The 14,554-nt window shown below is 38.3% G+C and overlaps 1 non-coding gene across 1 annotated transcript; it reads right to left on the bottom strand.

The window, feature by feature from the left end:
- Nucleotides 1–4,047: 4,047 nt before the first annotated feature.
- On the bottom strand, nt 4,048–4,155 carry LOC125175828 (U6 spliceosomal RNA). The gene has a single exon (XR_007156003.1). It is a non-coding gene; the product is annotated as a U6 spliceosomal RNA (small nuclear RNA).
- Nucleotides 4,156–14,554: the final 10,399 nt, after the last annotated feature.

Genomic DNA, 14,554 nt, shown 5'->3' with positions numbered 1-14,554 from the left:
TTTCTGAAATGGCTCCGAATAGTTTTTTTTACTTTGGGTATCACTTTCATTCATCTTTGAAAAGCCTTTCTCCTCCTTTTTTGCCCCAAGAAGTATTCCTTCTAAAATTACATTAAAATTGTCAAAAAATTCTCCTTTTTAGGCCCTTGTAGATATGGAAATAAGAAATGTTCATCTTCAGGATAGCAATTTTGTAGAAAATTACAAATATATTACTTTGGAAAACAAGAAAGCATTTGGGAATTTTGGGTGCTTGTACCCAAAAGAGTCCTGGGTAATTTTTTTTTTAAATTTTTAATCTTTATTTATTTTTTATTTTATTTTATTTTATATTATATATATTTTATATTTATATATATTATTATATTATATATAAATTTATATATTTTTATATATAATTAAATAATATTAAATAGAATTAATTAAATAAATATTAAGAAAATTATATATAAAAATAATATATAAATAAATATATATAAATAATAATATATAAAAATATATAATATATAAATATATAAATATATATTTAAATATAAATATATAAATATATATTTATATAAATAAAATTTTATAATTTATTTATAAGTTTATAAATATATATAAATAATATATAAATAAAATAATAAATAAAATTAAATAATAAATATATATAAATTTATAAATATATATAATATAATATAAACATATTATTAATATATTATTATATATTTATATATATTTATATATTATATATTTTATATTTATATATATTTTATATTTTAAATATATACTTTATTTTAATATTTATTTTTGAGAGAGAGAGAGAGAGAGCACGCGCGAACATGAGAGATGGAGGGGCAGAGAGAGGAGGAGACACAGAATCTGAAGCAGGTTCCAGGCTCTGAGCTGTCAGCACAGAGCTCGACGTGGGGCTCGAACTTGCAGAGTTTAAGATCATGAGCAGAGGCTCAACTGACTGAGCCACCCAGGCACCCCACCTGGGTAAGTTTTTAAAGAGATGAGTTTCTGGACTCAACGCGTGGAAAACTTTAAAATTAATATACTATATTGCCATGTATAAAAAAAATAAATGAGACACTTCTAGGGCCTTACAAAATTATTTTTTGTATGGACTAAACAAAGCTATATTTTTAATAGTCAGCTTTTTCTAAACAGACTCTCTAAACTTAATAAAAATCTCTCCAGTTTTTTCATGTGGTGCAGTAGACAGAGAAAAAGATCTATAGGTGGAAATTTAATTTACACAGATTATTAATTTCTATGCACATTCTGATCATACACACTGATGAGGCACTTCATTGAAAGCTCAGGTTGACAGGTTCCTTTTTAAGACATTTTATTTACAGTTTTATTTACATTTTATTTACATTTATTTACTTTATTTAAGACTGTATAAATGAGTCTGTTTTTTCCCCTTCCCTCAGCTGAAGTTGTTATATCATGAACTCATGAACCTCAAGATCATGACCTGTTACCAAGGCCAAAATATTTGTTCAATTCATCTTCCTTTTTCTATTTTCCTGCCACCAGCCATGTCTAGGTTTTTATAACTTCATTCCTTGATTACCACAATAAGCTTAAAAAAATTTCATTATGGAAAAGTTCAAACATGCAGAAGTAGGTAGAATAGTATATTGAAGCCTTGAGAACTTATCAGGAAGCTTCATCCATTGTAATCATTTTACCATTTGTATTTCAATCCCCTTACTTTTTTCTTGAAGATGTTAAAGGCCACCCCACTCCTCATAGAATGTCAGTATGTATTTCTAACAGATGAACAATTTGTGTCTCTCCTAGCTTTCTAATTACTCTTCCTCTAATCTTATTTTTCTCACCAATCCAACAATTTCTAACTAGTATACTCTTATGAAACCTAAGAAGCTTTCAAAGGCTCAGTGTTGCTCACTGAATCAAATGCAAACTTTTCTGATTTACAAAGCCATGTTTTCTTTAGTTTACCCCATCTGTCTGACCTTCCATTATTTCAGGCTGTCAGGTGGGTCTCCTCACTACTCAGCTGATGCCCTGTTCGTTCCTGTCCCTGCTCATGCTCTTGCCTACCCAAATTCTCTTCATGCTAGAAAGCTCTCCTCAGGTGCCACTTCTATGAAGTTATTCCCAGCTCATCCTGATTTCTCTCTGCCCTGAACCCTTGGGATTTAAACATAGTTCCTTCAACTTTAAATCTGGTATTTTTTATGGTATCTCCGTCTTAATTACTGTAATCTGGGAAGTAGGCTCTGAATTACTGAGTAGTAGCATTTGTTTTTAAAGACAACTTTAGGGGCGCCTGGGTGGCGCAGTCGGTTAAGCGTCCGACTTCAGCCAGGTCACTATCTCGCGGTCCGTGAGTTCGAGCCCCGCGTCAGGCTCTGGGCTGATGGCCGGGAGCCGGGAGCCGGGAGCCGGGAGCCGGGAGCCGGGAGCCGGGAGCCTGTTTCTGATTCTGTGTCTCCCTCTCTCTCTGCCCCTCCCCCGTTCATGCTCTGTCTCTCTCTGTCCCAAAAATAAATAAAAAACGTTATTTTTATTAGAGAGAGTGTGTGTGCTTGAGCAGGGAAGAGGAGCAGAAGGAGAGAGAGAAAAATATATTTTTTTAAATTTTTAAAATGTTTATTTACTTTTGAGAAAGAGAGACAGAAAGTGAGTGGGGGAATGGGTAGAGAGACAGGGGGACACAGAATCTGAAGCAGGCTCTAGGCTCTGAGCTGTCAACACAGAGCCTGATGTGGGCCTCGAACTCATGAACCTCAAGATCATGACCTGAGCTTAACTGACTGAGCCACCCAGGGTCTTCAGAGAGAGAGAAAATCTTAAGCAGACCCCATGCCCAGCATAGATACCAACATCTGGCTCGGTCTCATAGACCCTGGATCATGAGCTGAGTAGAAATCAAAAGTTGGATTCTCAACTGAGTCACACAGGCACCCCTAAAGACAACTTTAAAATGTTTGGGTGAATGGTATCCCTAGGGATACAAAGAAGGTCAGTGGTGCTGGACAGAATCTAGCATCAGAATGTTAGGCAGAATTTTAAGATGGTTTCATTGTGTCTGCCCTTGGTGTCACTCCTGTGATTATATTACATAACAAAAGTTATTTTTTAGATGTGATTAAGGTTACTAATCAGTTGACCTTAAGATGGGGAGACTATCCAGATGCACCTGGTCTAATCACATGAGCCCTTTAAAAGAAGAGAGTTTTCTCTGGCTGGTCATAGAAGAGGAAGTCAGAGAGATTCTATGCCTGAGAAGGATTAAACCTACACTTATGGGCTTTGATGGTGGAGGAAGGGGGACCATGAGTCAAGGAGTGCAGGTAGTTTCCAGATAGCCAGAAAGAAAATGGGATCTCTGTCTGACCTGCCCAAGGAACTGAATCCTGCCAACAGGCTGAATAAGCTTGGAAGCAGATTCTTCTCCAGAACCTTCTGATTACAGTCCTGCCCAGGTGGCTCCTGAAGTTTGGCCTTGTTATCCTCCATGCAGAGAATACATCCAACACCACTTAGCTTTCTGACCTGCCAAACTGTAAGATAGTAAATGGATGTTGTTTTAAGATGCTAAGTTTGTGGTAATTTGCTATGCAAATTGTACCAGAGAAAAACTAATACAATAGATAACACAGGATTTGAGCTTATAGTGAGATTTTATGCATCTCCTGCTATTCCTTTCTCCCCAGTTTATTGAGATATAATTGACATACAACACTGTATGTAAGTTTGAGGTGTGTAGCATAGTGGCTTAACATCTATGCATTGTGAAATGGTTGCTGCAGTAAGTTTAGCTTAACATCCATCACCTCATATAGTCACAACATTTTTTTGTTTTTCCTTGTGGTGAGAACTCTTAGGATCGACTCTCTTAGTAACTTTCAGGTATAGCATACAGCAGTGTTAACTATAGACATCATGTGCATTACATTACCAGTACTTACTTCTAACTGGAAGCTTGTACTTTTGACCACCTTCATCCAATATCTCCAACTCCCACTCTCTTCCGCTGATAAACACAAGTCTGTTCTCTTTTTCTATGAATGTTTTTTTTTTTTCTTTTTGTTGTTTTTTAAGGATTTTGTGTGTCATCCTTGTGCAGGGGTCGTACTAATGTTCTCTGTTTCATTCCAATTTTAGTATATGTGCTGCTGAAGTGAGCATCCTGCTGCCTTAGGAAGGCTCCAAATCTGTAAGTAGATGGAGGCACTCATCTTTGCACACGTGGTCATTTCATGGGCTAGAAGTGCCCTGAGTTCAGGATGCTTTGCTTTTTGTCCATCAGTCTCTGACTGCAGATAGGAAAATTTCAAGGAGAGGAAAGCCTAGTTTTCTTATTGCCTGTGTTTTCAAAAAAAGCTTTAAGAGGGTCCTTGAGCAGGGAAGTTAATTAAGATAGCTTATCTGACAAGCATTAGTGTTGGTTCACTATGCCATCGGACTAACGATTACCTCTGGTATGAGACTGGGGCAGATTTTGTAGGGAATGTACCCCTAAACTCTGCAGCAGCCAAGATTTCAGATGGTAGAACTTACTTATAAAATAAATGCAGACACTTACTTATTACAGGAACTGGTCAACAAATAATTAATGAAGATGCTGAGGAACATGAGAACTGAAGCTACAGTTTCTTCTGTAGCCCAGTATCAGGGATGATGGGCAGGGGCTAGTTTATGGGCAGCTATTTCCCTAGCCATGCGTGTATAACACAAACGGTTAGACATTTATTTGGGGTGCCTGTGTGTGATTCATAAAGAACTTGTTCCTTGTAAAATTTACTGCTGAATGACTCATTGTAGGATGATGATGAAGATAAGGCTTCTAATTTAGAGTTAGGCAACTATCCTTTTAAAAATCAACTTTGTGAGGTATAGTTTATATACAATAAAAGGTATACATTTTAAGTGTATAGTTCAATGAATGCATACACCCTTGTAGCCATCACCAGAGTCAAGATGTAGACATTTTTATCACACCATGTGGTTTCCTTATACACACCCCTTTGCAGGCAATCCCTCTTTCCACTCACTGCTCCAGGCAACCACTGATCTGATTTCTATCACTATAGATTAGTTTGCCTCTCTTGCACGCCATATAAATGGAACCGTACAGACTGTGCTCTTTTGCATTCAGATTCTTTCACTCAGCATGATGTTTTTGAGATTCGTCCACACGGTCGCACTTACTAGTGGTTATATTTTTATTGCTAGGTAGTATTTTATTGTGTTCATAGCACAATTTGTTAGCCATTCAACAATGGCTATTGGTGGACATTGGGGTTGTTCCAATTCTTGACTGTTTATAAATAAAGTTGCTATGAGCAGTTTTTTTTTTTTTTTAATTTTTAATGTTTATTTATTTTTGAGGCAGAGAGAGACAGAGCATGAATGGGGGGAGGGTCAGAGAGAGAGGGAGACACAGAATCGGAAGCAGGCTCCAGGCTCTGAGCCATCAGCCCAGAGCCTGACGCGGGGCTCGAACTCTCGGACCGCGAGATCGTGACCTGGCTGAAGTCGGACGCTTAACCGACTGCGCCACCCAGGCGCCCCGCTATGAGCAGTTTTTGTGTGGAGATAGGGTTTTGTTTCATATGGAGACTAGGCATGGAGTCGCTGGTCCATATGATAAGCATATGTTTAACTTTAAAAGAAACTGTCAAGCTGGTTTCCAAAGTGGTTGTATCAATTTTCACTTTCAGTAGCAATGTGGAGGAGACCTCACTATTGTCTATCTTCCTCAATGCTTGCTATTGTCAGTTTTTTTTTAAGTGCTAGCCTTTCTTTCTTTCTTTCTTTCTTTCTTCTTTCTTTCTTTCTTTCTTTCTGTTTATTTATTCTTGAGAGAGAGAGAGAGAGTGAGAGACAGAATGAGAGTGGGGGGAAGGGCAAAGAGAGAGGGAGACACAGAATCAGAAGCAGACTCCAGGCTCTGTCAGCACAGAGCCCAATGCAGGGCTTGAACTCACAAACCAAAAGATCATGACCTGAGCCAAAGTTGGACCCTTAACTGACTGAGCCACTCAGGTGCCCCTATATGCTACCCTTGCTAATGGTATCTTATTGTATCTTTGATTTGCAATTCCTTGGTAACTAATGATGCTGAACATTTCTTCTTGTACTTTTTAGCCATTCATATACCTTCTTTGGTGCAGTGTCTTTCAAATCTTCTGCCCATTAAAAAATAGATTTTCTGTATTATTATTATTGAGTTGTAAAAGCTTTAAAATATATTCTAGCTCTGAGTCCATTGTCAGATAAACATGTTACAAAAACTTCTCCCAGTCTGTGGTTTGTCTTTTTGTCATTTCTGTAAACAAGTCTATTTAGCTCCATTTTCATCTTTACTTTCTAAATCTCTAATTACATATATTTTGACCATTTTCTATTCTCCTATAGGTCTTTTTGGATCTGTTTGCTTATCTTCAATCTATTTTCTCTCTATTCATTAGTTTGGATAATTTCTATAGATCTGTCTTCCTATGTTCAAGTTCATCAGGGACATTTTTCTCCCATGTCTGATGTGCCATTAATTTTTTTGTCATTGTACTTTTCAGTCTAGAATTTCAATTTAGTTCTTTTTACAGTTTACATTTCCCTGATGAGATTCCCTATATTTTTATTATTAAGTTCATTTTTTTTTTTAATTCTTTGAACGCACACAGTTTAATTATTTGAACCATATTTATAGCAGTTGCTTTAAAGTCCTTGTCTTCTAAGTACCTCATCTTAGTAATGTTGGGACTGGTGCTTTTCCCTTGACTATGGGTCATGTTTGCCTAGTAATTTTTCTTATTGTGTACTAGATGTTGATTGATGCATTGTATAGGTTCTAGACTTTTGTTATTTTTCTTTGAGAAGCGTTACCTTTTCTTCTGTTAGGCAGCTCATTTACTGATTGATTACCTTGTGCTTCTGTTGGCTTGACTTTATGCTTTGCTAGGGTACATCTTTGGAAAGCTCAATATATTTCCCAACACCCTCTATCTTGGCAGGTCTCAACCTCTGAATTCAGTTTTTACTGCAGATCTTTTAAATGCTTTGTTTTAGACTTTGTTAGGGTGGGCCTGAAATGGACCTTACCCTAGAGGATGGTTCTAATTTTTTCTTGTATCTCAGATAGATGTGTGGTATAATAAATTGATAACAAGGTCTTGCCACTCTGGCTTGGCCAGAACTTCCATGTCTACTAGCACTGTTTGGTTAGTATCTCTATCCTACTCTTGTCTCTGTGGTAATCGCTCTCCATAGTTACTGTAAGCCTTAGGGAGTCTGGTCATAGGCATGTGCATCTTAGCCTTGAGCCAGGGATTTATTGGGCAACTTCTGCACAACTTCTGAGCTTCTCCCTTCTCTTTACCCTCGATATCCCTCCTTTAACTTTCTGGTGCCTTGCCCTACAGATTATTACTGCTTCAGTTTCCCTGCACTCTGATCTTTGCCTCTTCAGCTCAGCAGGACAACTGTGCTCTGCTTGGATTCTAGCTTGCTATGTTGTGGTTGGATAACTGTGCCCAGGTAGAGATCCAGGGAAATCATGGAGCTTACCTTATGAATTTCTCCTCTGTCAGGGGTCGTAGTGTTGTGTTTCCTGTTGTCCAACGCTTAAAACAATTGCCTCATAAATTGTCTCCAATTTTGTTAGTTATGGCAGAAGGCTCAGCTCAATACCAGTTGTTCCATCACATGTGAAAGATTGCATGATATGCTTTAAAAAAATTTTTTTAATTAAAAAAAATTTTAATGTTTATTTTTGAGAGAAAGCAGGGGGCGGGGTGGTGGTGGTGAGAATCCAAAGCGGGCTCTGTGCTGAGATTGAAGAGTCCAATGCAGGGCTTGAACTCATGAACTGTGAGACCTGAGCTGAAGTCACATGCTCAATCAACTGAGCCACCCAGGCGCCCCTAACATGATATGTTTTTAAGGATTAAATTAAGTAAACAGATATGGATTTAGCAAGGAGGGGCCTCAAAGTTTCTTTTTGGGCTGAAAAAACATTTTTAGTCCACGTGAGTCCCATCTTATGGTTTAGGACTCTGGTCCCATTCATAGGAAGTTAGTTTGGTGAGGTGGAGTGTAGTTCCTCTATGTTCTTTCTAAAAATCGAGTCTAACAGCCATCTCTTCTCTCTAATAAAGAGTGTTTACAAATAAAGAGTAGTAGTAGTAATAATAATAACTTACTATTATTGAATACTTAATATTCTAGATGCTGTTCTTAAGACTTTATTTTTTGTTAAGAAAAATGTTTTTAAGTTTATTCACTTTGAGGAGAGAGAGAGAGAGAGAGCAGTGAAGGGGGGGGACAGAGAGAAAGGGAGAGAGAATCCCAAGCAGGATCTGCACTGTCAGTGCAAAGCCCGATGTAGGGCTTGAACCCACAAACCATGAGATCATGACCTGAGCCGAAGTTGGACACTTAATTGACTGAGCCACCCAGGTGCCTCCTTGGGTTTAGCTTTAATATCACCACTTCAGGGAAGTTTGTTGTATGCTTTCATAATATGTTGCCCTTTATTTTTTTCTATCACATCTGTAACTGAATTTACAGAAATATTTATTTAACAGATACCTTTTCCACTGTGCTGCAGGCCCCATGGGGCCCATTTCCCACCATGCGTCTAACATGTAACGGTTTCTGGCATGAAGTATGTGCTATTTGTTGAAAATGTGTATTCGTTGAATGAATGAATGCATATATAAGAGTAAGTAGGTTTCCCTTCTCATTTTGCTATTCTGAGAAATTCATTCTTTTTGGTGTCTAGGTCTAGAAATTTTTTACAAAAGTAAAGAGTCATGTAACTACCACAATAGTCAAGATATAGAACAATTTTATCTGTTCCCTGTCCACTCCCCCCCAAATTTGTAGTCAAATTCTACTCTCAATCTTTGACCTCTGGCAACTACTGAGAATTGAGTATCTTACATTACCCTGGACTCTTCTTTTCTTTTCCATCCTGCTTTGTTTATATTTCAGCTGTCTTTCTGCTTAGTAGCGCTCCTGTATACTTTATCAGATAAATGAAATTGAGTTTAGACAGATGCCTCACATGGAATTTATGCCCCATGGAATCATTTAAGTAAATAACTTGACTACTTTTAAGAGTCAAAATAAAATAAAGAAGTCTTTTTAAAAGTCAAAAAAAAAAAAAAGAATAAAAGAGGGGGGTACCTGGGTGGCTCAGTAGGTTAAGCTTCTGACCCTTGATTTCGGCTCAGGTCATGATTCCAGGGTCGTGGGATCAAGCCTCGTGTTGGGCTCCATGCTGAGTATAGAGCCTGCTTAAGTTTCTCTCTCTCTGCCCCTGTCCCCTGCTTGCACACACACTCTCTCTAAAAAAATAAGTAAAAAAAGAATAAAAAGAGAGACAGTAGGTCAGTTGGATTTTTGTCAGTAGCCTATTATTGCTACTCTCTTAGTAGCTCTTAACATCTGTATGCATCTCTATTTCGCTATCCCTGCTTTAATTCAGCCTTCATGATGTTGTCTAGATCATTGCAATGGCCTCCACATGGATTTCCATGCCTCTAATGCTTCTTTGCTTATATTTCATCTCTACATTTCACCCAGAGATAACTTTCTAAGACTCCAAGACTTACTGCTCTTCAGTGGGACCCTATGGACCCTCAGGACCTTGGCATGCCATTCAAAGCTCTTCATGAGGCCCCTGCTTACTTCTTCAGAGTCATCCTTATGGGGTCTTGTTCCTTGCACTCTGCAATGTTCCAGTTGTCCCAAAATTTGACATTTTATGAATGTGCCATATATTTTGTCTTTATGCTTTTGTTCATGTTGCCCTGAAAGCCTTTCTTCACTTCATCTGCTATGTGAACACCTACTAATTATTGAAGACTATATATTGAAGGCTGTCTCTTACTTTCCCAAAGACCACTGGACTATTCCCTCTTTTGTCTCCATAGTTACCTACCACCCATCTGCCATAACACCCGTAGTCCCTTATTGCACACCAATGCTCACACGTTTGTCTCCACTTACTAGAAACACAGCTCTTTGAGGCCAAGTCTGTCTCTTATTCACCTTTGAATTCTCAGTGCCTAACATAGTGCTGGCCATATTGTAGGTGCTCAATGTACATTTGCTGAATGCATCAATGAAGAAAGTTTTTACTGTATTATTCCCTGAGCACTTTAATAATTTATACAAATCCATTTTCCATTTATCTTTTTTTGATGTTTTGGAAAAATTTTGATCAACTACTCCCCCATTTTCATGAGAAGCTGCTGATTCTATTTTGTGTGGTCACTTGAAGTTCTCTCCAACCGTTTATTAGTCACTACACATCTGTATCTGTATGACCTGGTTAGTTGGCTTTATTTCAACTGGGCTTACCCAGGGCTGTCTGCTTGCGTATAGAAACTCAACTTACAACTATGGAAGTAAAAAAGGGAAAACCAGGGGATGTTGAAAGTGAACATGAATTTCCCATTAGTGGCTAACTGGCTTTGAACTTCCTCTCTATTGAGGCTCAGAGTAAAGTCAAAGCTATCATTATGTGTTCAGGTTTGGACTGGCTACAAGTCACACTGTTAGCTATTTATCAGTTGTGCTCAGTGTCCTATTAACTTTATGGACTTTCACCCCAGGGATCTTAGTCCCAAGGTGTTTGGGTGCAGCATATTTGCCATTAAAGTGGAGATATAGTCCTCTGTGGAAATGAAGACATTAAATCCTCTAAAAATAACTGTTCGACTAATCCTGTCATTTCATTGTAAAAAAGCAAACACTAACATAGGATATGATTCTTATTAATAAAGCAAGCATATTTGTAATCAGCCAGCTCTTGTTCAGAGTGAAGGAAGGTGGGAGAAGGGAGGAAATTGTTTATGTTTTCATCTCCATAGGACCAGGATTAGGGTCTAAGTGGGAATCTGCCTCCTCTCAGTTGATTTGCCTGAAAGTGTAATCTTTGAGCTCTCTGAAAGGAAACTGTCATCTTTTAGGACAATTCTATATTCTAGAAAAGATCTAAGTTGGAAAGAAGGTATTTAGCACCCTGATTTCAGATTTTCATATTACTAATTTAGGCCATAGCAATGTTTCTCAAATCTGCATTTTCACTAGGATTACAAGTCAGCTTGTTAAAACAGACATCCCTGGTTTCTACTCCTGGATATTCTGGCTCAGTAAGCTTGGGACGGACCTTGGGAAGGTGTATTTTTAACAATCTCTCTGGGTTATTTTGATGCACAAAGAAGGAAAATTCTCTTTTCTTGGATTGTTGGAGCAGAAAAGGACAATGGGATCATTCTGGAAGGATTCCCTGGCATTCTGAGTTTGTTGACAGACCAAAGTACCTGCATAAAAACAGTCCAAAAAAACTGGGACCATGTGTCTCAAACCTCATTTTTGATGTCTGGATGTCCATTTGATCTTGTGGAAAACACTCATGAGCCAAAAGCATAGGTGGAACCCAAGGAGTCAGGCTTAGGAAAAGCATAAGGAGTGGGCTGGAAAATGTACTGTTAAACTCCACTGGGATACAGATTCCACTGAACTGAGTGTGTGGAGCACCACAGACGCACTGGGGAGTGCATTAGTGCAGTAATCAATGCAGTGTATGATTGCAGCCTTCTGCTATGACTTAGGTCCTGGCTGTAAGGGTAGTACCAGTCTAAAGTCTGGACGTGTTTCACTTGTGGTTGTACAAAGGGGCCAGAGTGGAGAGAAAAGATGCACAGCTGCCTGAAGAGGTGGACAGATATGTGGAATCCTGTCTCCTAATCTGCTTTCTGCTATGAGTTGAATTCCCAAAGGCTAGTTCAGTTCTCCAGGTTTGGTTCAGGTCTCCAAAAGGTAGTCTTGGTCTCAATGTCTGCAGCATCTTTCTGCTGAAGGAGCTCTGGAATTAGGGGTGTCTGGTAGAGGAAGGGAGAAGTGGTGGTAGCTGAGGATTCTCACTGAAGTTTCATTGAATAATAAATAACTTATGTAATATGGCTGAAAAGCATGACATTTTCAGAGAGACCTTTAAAGCAACCATTTCCCAGGTACCGTTTTGATATTGGTATATTTGGGGGTGAGGGAAGCACACCCAAACCCTGGGGCGGACCGCAGAAATGCCTCAGCATAGTGCTATCTGTTACAAGGTTGGGGGATTGCTGTGGTTTGTTTTTGAATAAAAGAGTTCCTGAAACCGACAAGAGTAATTTCATGTCATTTCTAGGGCTGAGGGAATTAGCAAAAATTGTATTATTTTTAAATAATGAGACATAGTTACCTTTAGGTTTGGAAAATTAGAACAGTATGCTGAAAACCAAGGATTTATGGAATACAAGGAGGAAGGAGCCTTAGAGGCATTGGGGCACATTTATCATTCTTTCAAGTGGTTATATGGTTTTATATTGCTAGATCAGGATAATCCGGTGCTACTTTTCCCTAATATGTCACTGAACTTCATATGTAAAGGGGGTGTGAAAGGACCTCTGACCTGTCCCTTGTCTCTCTAGAGTTCAGTACTCTAAAACCTTCTATCACCAAGCTCAGAAAGTTTTACTCAAGTTTTTGGCTAAAGAATCACTTGGGTAGGGGCCCCTGGGTGGCTTGGTCGGTTAAGCCTCTGACTTCGGCTCAGGTCATGATCTCATGGTCCGTGAGTTCGAGCCCCGCGTCGGGCTCTGTGCTGACAGCTCAGAGCCTGGAGCCTGTTTCAGATTCTGTGTCTCCCTCTCTCTCTGTCCCTCCCCTGTTCATGCTCTGTCTCTCTCTGTCTCAAAAATTAATAAACATTAAAAAAAAAAAAAAAGAATCACTTGGGTAGAACCTAAAGTCTCACAGCCTCTCTTTTCTGCTAAACAGCCTTGACAGTGGAACCATTCACACAGTACAGGGAGAATGTCCTAGTTGTTTGACTTTAAGTATGCCATTCAATCCTTTGTGTTCTCCCCTGTAAAATGTTATCACCCATAACTTGCATGGATTGAACGGTAAAGTATACTGTAAAGTATCTGGTATATAATAAATGCAATAAATTATATAATTTTGCTGGGGTAGATAATATTTTCAGGACAACATCACAATTATTCTCCATTACTGATTGGACTCTCCCAAAGTAGGACAGACATGAGATTTAATAGGAGACAGGAGGAAAAACAAATCTAATTTGGAGGAGTAGGTAAAGTTGAGCCTGTCAAAAGCAAACAACCTGAGGCATTTCTCTTCATAGACTCCTGCCTGTCTGTACTTTGGCAAAAGCATGTGTGGGCAAATATCTTATTTGACATTGTGCTAAAAAGGCTGAGCTTCAGTGACAATGCTTGCCTCTCTGGCAAACACTCTCTAAAGGATAAGTTCCTATGCAAATACAAATTTTTATGTTTCTGCAAATAGATTTTAGTATGTATGTCTTACTTGCTTTGTTTCCTTCACACCACTCTATGGGAGGCTATTATTGTCTCCTGAACCTTCATCCTGACTCTAACTTTCACCCTTTGGCTTCTGGCCCCAGTGTTTTCCACAACGTGGCCAGTGCCTCCCTTACTCTCTCCAACCCCCCAAACTCCTGTCCTATGTACATTTTATTGGAATGATACCCAAAGTTGGTAACTTCTCACTATAATGGTAAAAATGACACTTACATAAACCCTTTTTGTTTTGCAAACTGATTTCACAAACATGGAACGACTTATTTCTCCTAATAACTGTGCATGGTAGGTTATCTTGATTCTGATAATGAAGAAATTGAGGTGGGGAGAGGGGGCAAAGCAAATAATGTCAGTCGTGACATGGTTCATCTTATCTTTCATTAATCCTCTGCTTCAACTATCATACAACATCTTCTTTGCAGAGAAAAGTCTTTTGTTGACCAGTGAGTCCTATAATTTGCATTTTGAAAGTCCTGATTCTAGGCATTGTTTCAACTAGGGCAGTACTTTTTTATGGAGTCTCCTGTGTTGTTGTATGTACATCTACTACCTCTACGTTAGGATGGTCAGAAAAGGGAAATCGTCTTTGTAAGAAACTGCTGAGTGTCAGAAAAAAGGAGAAGGAAATACATTAATACAAAAAAGAGAACATTTGAGTTACTAACACAAAACATGATTTGGATAATTATGAGTCTCGCATCCACATGAGTCTACAGTCTTACCAGTGAGATTCCCCAAAGACTACTCCAAAACCTTGCTGAGGAACTCGTGGAAAAAAATGGCTGAAAAAAACAAGGCTATTCTGCCATTGCCCTGTTGTGGTTGTGAGACAAATTTTATGTAAAAAAGTGCTATTTAAAGTATGAGCTGTAGTTTTCTGCAGCTGGTTTTACTTAATTCTACAGAAAGAACACTGGACATCAGTTGAAACTTATGGAACTGTTGCTTCAGCCACATAATTATTTAAATTTCACAATATTCCTGAAAGACCAGTAAATATTTTTCTTTTTTTGTCACAGAAGCCCACATATGAATAAATAATAATAATAATAATAATAATAATAATAAATATGGTACTTTAGAAAGTTTTTTATGTCTTCCTGATAGTATTTGCTACAACTCAAATTCATTTTTTGTATCAATAGAATTGGCTTTGGAGGTAGTGAAGGAAAAGGCAGGCCCCA

This window comes from Prionailurus viverrinus, chromosome C2 (genome assembly GCF_022837055.1).
Source record: "Prionailurus viverrinus isolate Anna chromosome C2, UM_Priviv_1.0, whole genome shotgun sequence".
NCBI classification, from domain to species: Eukaryota; Metazoa; Chordata; class Mammalia; order Carnivora; family Felidae; genus Prionailurus; species Prionailurus viverrinus.
This window is presented reverse-complemented; position numbering and strand designations above follow the sequence as displayed.